Source organism: Electrona antarctica (genome assembly GCF_951216825.1).
Source record: "Electrona antarctica genome assembly, chromosome: 7".
Classification (NCBI taxonomy): domain Eukaryota; kingdom Metazoa; phylum Chordata; class Actinopteri; order Myctophiformes; family Myctophidae; genus Electrona; species Electrona antarctica.
Window position 1 is genome coordinate 53,432,762 of NC_136812.1, and position 9,082 is coordinate 53,441,843.

General features: G+C 41.5%; 1 protein-coding gene across 1 annotated transcript in view; it reads left to right on the forward strand.

Moving 5' to 3' along the window:
- Positions 1-6,092: 6,092 nt before the first annotated feature.
- Positions 6,093-9,082, forward strand: part of LOC306926664 (uncharacterized protein) — a 19,718-nt gene continuing 16,728 nt past the window's right edge. Inside the window, exon 1 of the mRNA XM_079506050.1 lies at positions 6,093-6,207. The gene's annotated coding sequence lies outside the window, so the exon portion shown is untranslated. The remainder of the gene's footprint in view (positions 6,208-9,082) is intronic.

Below are 9,082 nucleotides of genomic sequence, written 5' to 3' on the forward strand. Positions count from 1 at the left end.
GCTAATGCTAACATGCTAATGCTAACATGCTAATGCTAACATGCTAACATGCTAACATGCTAACATGCTAATGCTAACATGCTAATATGCTAATGCTAACATGCTAAGGCTAACATGCTAATGCTAACATGCTAATGCTAACATGCTAATGCTAACATGCTAACATGCTAATGCTAACATGCTAATGCTAACATGCTAACATGCTAAGGCTAACATGCTAATGCTAACAAGCTAAGGCTAACATGCTAATGCTAACATGCTAATGCTAACATGCTAATGCTAACATGCTAATGTTAACATGCTAATGCTAACATGCTAATGCTAACATGCTAATGCTAACATGCTAATGCTAACATGTTAACATGCTAATGCTAACATGCTAATGCTAACATGCTAATGCTAACATGCTAATGCTAACATGCTAATGCTAGCATGCTAACATGCTAATGCTAACATGCTAATATGCTAACATGCTAATGCTAACATGCTAATATGCTAATGCTAACATGCTAAGGCTAACATGCTAACATGCTAATGCTAACATGCTAACATGCTAATGCTAACATGCTAATATGCTAATGCTAACATGCTAATGCTAACATGCTAAGGGGTCCATTTGGTTTCGCTCAGGGGGGCGACCCGGTTCTGGCGAGCCGCCCCGCGTCCGAAACGGTTGAGAAATGACAGAGTTACGTGTTTCACCAAATTTCTCTATTGACTTTCAATGTGTGTGTGTGCGTGCACATGTGTGCATGTGCGTGCATGTGCGTGTGTGCGCGCGTGTGTGAGAGTTGGTCAGGTGACCTTGAATCATTAACAAAGTATCATTTTCACCTGGGCTAGTCTATGCAAACGCAAACAGTATTGAAAGTTATATGCCCACTGACTGTCAATGACAGAACGTATGTCCGAACAAATTGCTCTATCGCAAAAAGTAAAAGTCGAATGCGATTTTTGTTTTTGCCGTGAGTGACCCGAGGCATTGAGGTACGCCGCGTGCGATCGTGGTATTGGTACGATAAAAAAACGTGGTTATAAGAGCGAGTTAAGAATTGTGCTTGTGATGAAAAAATTGCTGACTCATTCAGGTATTTAACATGGAGTTTATGACACAGTATGATGGTACACCTGTCGCTTTCAGGGCTGTAGTTCACGTACTGTATGTATCTGGGCTATGGTTGTGACATTGGGTGAAAGAGGACGAGTGTGGCTACAAAATTACCGAAACCCATGCGTGTAAAGTGAATATTTTGGCCGTGAGGACAATTTGTTCGGAGAATTTCGGTACAGTCTTCACATTGGCTTCTCACTCTAACCAGCTCTCTCTCTGGGCGTGCGACACTCTGAGTCGAGATTATTGCTCAGACCACACACACTTTGAACTGCGATAGCGGGCAAACCGTGCAACGTATTCGAATTCCGTCTGAACCACCACAAAGTCGATGGCCTCGTGTGCTGTTTGACGTTTAAATCGTGTTTCTACGTAACAGTATGCCAGAGCAATGTGGCTCCAAAGTAACGTGTCGTTTTCTGTTTTTACCCGCGTCTCCCCATCGACTTTGAATGGGGCATTTTTCGCGTCGTTTATTGCGAATTACGTGGGCACGGTAACGCGAATCGGAAAGAAAAGCACAAGCACACCATTCCCGGCCGAGCCGCACGTTTTGATGTATATATTGCGGGGCTTTGGTAAACCGTGCGGCCGGCCATAGACGTCGAAGTTTCGCGTATTGGTGATTATTATTATTATTACTACGATTAAGTATGCGTTTTAGATTTCAACCTGTGTTTCTGCCATTGCATGGCAGGCACCCAGAACTAGAAACAAATTTCAGGAAATTTGACTGGGTGCCTGCAGCTCGCCAAGTCTGTGCAGCATTTGAGCCACGGACCACCATTTGATGACATTTAGCCTCTCAGACCCTGTAAGGGTCCATTTGGTTGACTTTCAATGGGGTATTTTGTCTAAGTTTATTGCACATTACGTTGCCACCAACATTACATACATTACATACATTGCATTCCATTACATACATTGCCACCAACATTTGATGACATTTAGCCTCTCAGACCCATTTGAGCCACGGACCACCAGATGACATTCAGCCTCTCAGACCCATTTGAGCCACGGACCACCATTTGATGACATTTAGCCTCTCAGACCCATTTGAGCCACGGACCACCATTTGATGACATTGGACCCTGTAACGGTCCATTTGGTTACATATACTCTCAGAGTTACAGCACTGTAAAGGTCCATTTGGTTACATACTCTCAGAGTTACAGAGCTGTAAGGGTCCATTTGGTTCCATGTGTCATATTCTCAGAGTTACAGACCTGTAAGGGTCCATTTGGTTCCATGTGTCATATTCTCAGAGTTACAGAGCTGTAAGGGTCCATTTGGTTCCATGTGTCATATTCTCAGAGTTACAAAGCCTAACCCTTAACACATACTTAATGTCTCACTCGCTCACTCACTCACTCACTCACTCACTCACTCACTCACTATATTTGAATTTATTTATTTAAATTGTTTTTCTTTGTGATTAGGAAATGCAAGAAATGTTACTGTTACTTTTATTGGCATATTTGAAATAAACATGACAAACAAACAATGTTTGGATGATTAAGATTCCAATATGGCCGCCACATACACAACTGGGCAAATGCAAAAACATTGATTTTCTGATTTCCTTAGCCAATACCCTTTCCTAAAATGTATAGTTATGCACATCTTTTAAAAACAAATCCAACAAATTTACATAGTCATCTGATTAACCACGCCAGGTCATTTTTGACCCAGTCATGCATCTAAAGGGTTAATGTTGAAAAATATCATCTTCATAACTATTTGATTCCTTGATGCTGGGAATGTAGGTTTAGCAGTTAAAATCAATCGTAAAAGATGTGAAGGCCTTCACAGTGTGGCTACTATTTATGAAGACTGTCAAATTGAACTTACATTGCAACTTAAAAAAATCACAATGAAAGACTGTTCTGTCTCTTTATTTCTCTTCTGCACTGTAATGTTTTGTGTGTCTGTCGTGTATTTTCGCACACAACTGACCCAGTAAACTCACTAAACTAGAGAAACATGAACTCTCTAGACACAAAGCAAACTGTAGTAGTCAAAAACCTCAGATCAGATCGAAGAAACGCAGGCAGAGAGAGTGAACTGAAGATCCATGTTGACCATTTTATTCCAGACCAAAGACAGATAGCTTCGCCGTGGGCCCTGAGCAAGAGCTCAGGAGCTCCATGACTGACCGCAGCCAGCTAAGACTAGTAACTTTTACATGACAAAATGACAAGATAGGCCTATATACTTTTCACAAAACAACAGTTGAACTCTGGGTGTGGTTAAGATTTACATACAGATCAACATATTGCAGAGAGATAGCCAAGTGGTCTCTCACAAACATCTTGAAGGTTCCTGGAGGACAATAGAATACTAAGTGTCTCCAACACCTCACCAAGCCTCAAAGGCTACCCCCTGCAGGTAGTCTGCATGGGAACCTCTGAAGGGATTGCTCTCAGAGACCAAGCTATTCTGACCAGTCAATGTGTCTCCACACAAAATCTCCTTAGCAGTACCAAAATGTATAGTGTAATTATTGACAGAATATTGCAGATATGGCTTATGGACTATATTTACGATTCCACATGTCCACATAAAAGCATGATTTTAACAAGTAGGCCTACTGTACACTTTTTGGAAAACGTTCTTCCTCCTTATATTATAATTAGGGCCGGGACTTTAACGCGTTAATTGAGATTAATTAACTACAGAAAAATTAACGCGTTAAAAAAATTAACGCATTTTAATCGCACAATTTTTTTCACCGCGGAACGTTGTCACTGGACAGTTTTCAGATGGACCGGCGAACCACCCAGTTCACCGAGTGAAGTGTCCGTTGTTACAGGGAGTGGAAACCACCCCCCTTTAGAATGGTATGCCCCAGCAGCATTGGGGGAACAATAACACCACCAGACAGTTCACCAGACCGGGGGAAGCCGCTGAGATCACTTTGGTTGTCCCGTGGATTGGAAATAGGATTTAAAATGCTATCCTATGATAGCGTGGATTACAGCACAGTTGTGTGCAATTATTCAATAAAGAATTCGCATATCACCGAAGACCGCACCTCGTCAAGCCTCCAGTATCGGCTCGATGCGAAACATGTTGCACCGAGCCTAGCCTGGAAGCTAACGTCAACAACAGTAGCTCTGGTCCTTAGCGTAGTTAGGACTCAGGAGGAGTTCTATGGTACTTAATTTGATCCTTTCCCCTCACACCCGCGGAAGTGCAGGCTGTGCAGCCCCTCGTTTTTAGCACAAAAAAATATGTGCAAGCCTACTTTCCTCCTTCTAACACTATGGATCAGAGCTAACGTTATTCCAACTACCAGTAGCAATTCAAGGACCCGACCAGATGACATGGTTTCTAACTAAACGGTTATGGCCAAATAAAATGTAAAATCTGTTAATGGCTGTTACTGTATGTCCACGGAAGAAACACAGAGGTGCTTTGTTATGGTCATGTCACATATTTGCTGCACCAACCCCCCCCCCAACCCTGTGGAATGCATTCCCCAAACTCTCAGAGACATGCCCCCACCATCCAAACCTTCAATATTGCTTTCCCCAGCTATTTCATCTATTTAATTCCTTAGTGTTTTTCCTCTAATAAAGTTGTTTTTGATTTATCATGTCCCCCTTGTAAAGCATTTTTGGGTACTCAGAAAAGCTCTATATAAATTATTAAATTTGAGATATTATTATAATTTATTACCCCTATTATTACTACAAAAACAATGTTTTATTGCTGTATTCACTATTCATTGATTCACTAGTATACCAAAATCCATTTGAAAAAATAGCTTTCTCACTGTTCTCGGGTCAAATAATGATATGCGATTAAAATGCGATTAATCGAGATTAATTAACTACAAAGCCTCTGATTAATTAGATTAAAAATTTTAATCGAGTCCCAGCTCTAATTATAATACCTGATGCCTGATACCTGATACCTGATTTAAACAATAATTGTTTAAGGCTAAACTGTTTAAACGCATTACATGTATATAAGCATGCTGATACTAGATTAATTGGATGGCGATGAAACAAATGTTTCCATGTATAGATGAATTGCAAGTAAACTTATAACATACAATTTGAACAAACATATTTTTAGTACTACTCCTCATTCACTGAGTTAATAGTTTCCAGATACATGACTAGGAAAGAACAGTAGGATATAGCCAGTTAGACCCAATGTAGGCAACTGTCTTCTGCCATGTTACAGATTAGATTACTGAGTAGATTACAGATTACTGAGTAGATGTTAAAAACCCCCCAAACATGTTTGAAAGTGAAACATCCCTTTAAACATGCAGTCTTTGTTCTTTACCAGGAGTCTGCCCAATCTCTCTGGTAAACAGAAATAAATGTAGGCTACATGTGGGTTACACATTCCATCCTAAAAGGAGAGAGAACCCTGCAATATAGCAGTGATTACTAGAGCTATTTTAACAAAAATATCCCTTACATTTCACAAAGGTTTCTGTAGTTCTGCTGAGGTGTGAAATGGTCTCAGTTCATGCATAATGTGATGATGTCCAATGCCAGCAACCATTAACACCTTTAATCTCTGCATTGTCTACAGTGAATGAGGCATCAACCATCATCATTTAGCCTGTTTACATTTTAACCTGGGGATAGAATGTGTGGTTTGTAAATGATTTAGCATTTATTTCCCCTGTTTTACCTCATTTATGATGAATTCCGGTTCTGTTTGGCTATAGGCTATAGAAGTGTCTATTTGTATGTCTCTAAATGTTTTGATGATTTGAACATGGTAAACAAGTGTAATGCTTTATTGGGTCGCCCACTCACAGTTAACAGTCTTTGTATTGAGTTGTGCTTGAAATGTACTGTGATTCTGCAAACTGTTAATACATATCAGGCTATGTCAGGCTATTTCGCTTGTTATTGACCTGGACACTGGTTGCTTATTTATTTCACAGTATCTGGCAACAACTCCTTGAAACTTAAAGCACCGCGCCCCGCGCCCCTTTGTCTTTGAAGTTTACTTGGAGGACTTGGAGCAACAGAAAAGCCTAGCAGATATTTTGTCACAACTCAACTCTACAACTCTTTCACAACCACTACATCAACTATACTTGTGTGATAAACTCATACAAGTAGGTAAGTAATACTTGCATCGTGTTTTTTTCTGTGTTTATGTAGTTATTTGGATGTAAACAAACGTTAGCCTACAAGCTAAGCTAGGGCCTCTCTCTCTGTGTGTGTGTGTGTGTGTGTGTGTGTGTGTGCGTGCGCGCGCGCGCACGTGTGCGTGCGTGTGTGTGTGTGTGTGTGTGTGTGTGTGTGTGTGTGTGTGTGTGTGTGTGTGTGTGGTAGTAGCTACAAGTGTGTTAGCTAGCTGTAGCTAATGCAATCATTTTGCAACCTGTCTGTGTTGCCAGTAGTTGTAGCAGCTACAAGTGTGTTAGCTAGCTGTGTGTGTGTGTGTGTGTGTGTGTGTGTGTGTGTGTGTGTGTGTGTGTGTGTGTGTGTGTGTGTGTGTGTGTGTGTGTGTGTGTGTGTGTGTGTGTGTGTGTGTGTGTGTGTGTGTGTGTGTGTGTGTGTGTGTGTTAGCATTTGATGACATTTAGCCTCTCAGACCCATTTGAGCCACGGACCACCATTTGATGACATTTAGCCTCTCAGACCCATTTGAGCCACGGACCACCATTTGATGACATTGGACCCTGTAAAGGTCCATTTGGTTACATATACTCTCAGAGTTACAGCGCTGTAAAGGTCCATTTGGTTACATACTCTCAGAGTTACAGAGCTGTAAGGGGTGTGTGTTTGTTTACTGAGACGCTACACTGTCTCTCTGCATTCTATGATCCTATAGTTTACTGTCTCTCTGCATTCTATGATCCTATAGTTTACTGAGACACTACACTGATCTGGCTAAATCTTTGCTCCTGGTAGGGTGGGGGGGGGGGCTGTGTGTGTGTTTACTGAGACACTACACTGTCTCGGCATTCTATGATCCTATAGTTTACTGAGACGCTAAACTGTCTCTCTGCATTCTATGATCCTATAGTTTACTGTCTCTCTGCATTCTATGATCCTATAGTTTACTGTCTCTCTGCATTCTATGATCCTATAGTTTACTGAGACACTACACTGATCTGGCTAAATCTTTGCTCCTGGTAGGGGTGTGTGTGTGTGTGTGTGTGTGTGTGTGTGTGTGTGTGTGTGTGTGTGTGTGTGTGTGTGTGTGTGTGTGTGTGTGTGTGTGTGTGTGTGTGTGTGTGTGTGTGTGTGTGTGTGTGTGTGTGTGTGTGTGTGTTTGTTTACTGAGACGCTACACTGTCTCTCTGCATTCTATGATCCTATAGTTTACTGTCTCTCTGCATTCTATGATCCTATAGTTTACTGTCTCTCTGCATTCTATGATCCTATAGTTTACTGTCTCTGCATTCTATGATCCTATAGTTTACTGAGACACTACACTGATCTGGCTAAATCTTTGCTCCTGGTACCGTGGGGGGGGGGGGGGGGGGGGGCTGTGTGTGTTTGTTTACTGAGACGCTACACTGTCTCTCTGCATTCTATGATCCTATAGTTTACTGTCTCTCTGCATTCTATGATCCTATAGTTTACTGAGACACTACACTGATCTGGCTAAATCTTTGCTCCTGGTAGGGTGGGGGGGGGGGCTGTGTGTGTGTTTACTGAGACACTACACTGTCTCGGCATTCTATGATCCTATAGTTTACTGAGACGCTAAACTGTCTCTCTGCATTCTATGATCCTATAGTTTACTGTCTCTCTGCATTCTATGATCCTATAGTTTACTGTCTCTCTGCATTCTATGATCCTATAGTTTACTGAGACACTACACTGATCTGGCTAAATCTTTGCTCCTGGTAGGGTGTGTGTGTGTGTGTGTGTGTGTGTGTGTGTGTGTGTGTGTGTGTGTGTGTGTGTGTGTGTGTGTGTGTGTGTGTGTGTGTGTGTGTGTGTGTGTGTGTGTGTGTGTGTGTGTGTGTGTGTGTGTGTGTGTGTGTGTGTGTGTGTGTTTACTGAGACGCTACACTGTCTCTCTGCATTCTATGATCCTATAGTTTACTGTCTCTCTGCATTCTATGATCCTATAGTTTACTGTCTCTCTGCATGCTATGATCCTATTCAGTATTTAAGTCCGACGTCATTTTGTAGTGCTACGTTACGTCCGGGTCCAAGTGGCACCAGCTCCCGTCCGCATCTCATTGTAAATAGAATATCTAAATGCGTGAATCTTTTTCAGAAAGGAAGCCATTGAGGGTTAAAATGGGTCTTAATGCTTCCAACTCGAGTAGAATTATTAATGTTTTGTACAAGTTTCCATGACAAAAAAAAATATGATGTGGAGACAATAAAGACTATTATTATCATTATTATTGAAGGTGGTAACAGTCCATTTGCTCAGTAAAATATTTCGGGGGCATATTTAGAATGTTTGCAGGCTTGAGTATGTTGAATCTAGTTTGCATTAATGAGGATTTAGTTGACACAATGAAATAAAATGGCGATAGTATTCCGTGTGGGGCAGACGGCCTGTCACAGCCAGATTTGGGAGAGCAGCGCAGCTTTGTTGTTGCGAGGAAAGCGGTAAAATGAGACTTTCGTGGTTGTTTTCGTCTCAGATTTAGTCCGACGGAGCATCACAGTATAACTCTATGGGGACACAAAAGTAGGACCCGGAAGTATCTCAGGAGGGGGCGCTCACGTCACAGCTAAAATACTGAATAGTTTACTGAGACACTACACTGTCTCTGCATTCTATGATCCTATAGTTTACTGAGACGCTACACTGTCTCTCTGCATTCTATGATCCTATAGTTTACTGAGACGCTAAACTGTCTCTCTGCATTCTATGATCCTATAGTTTACTGTCTCTCTGCATTCTATGATCCTATAGTTTACTGTCTCTCTGCATTCTATGATCCTATAGTTTACTGAGACACTACACTGATCTGGCTAAATCTTTGCTCCTGGTAGGGCGCCAGACAGTGACATA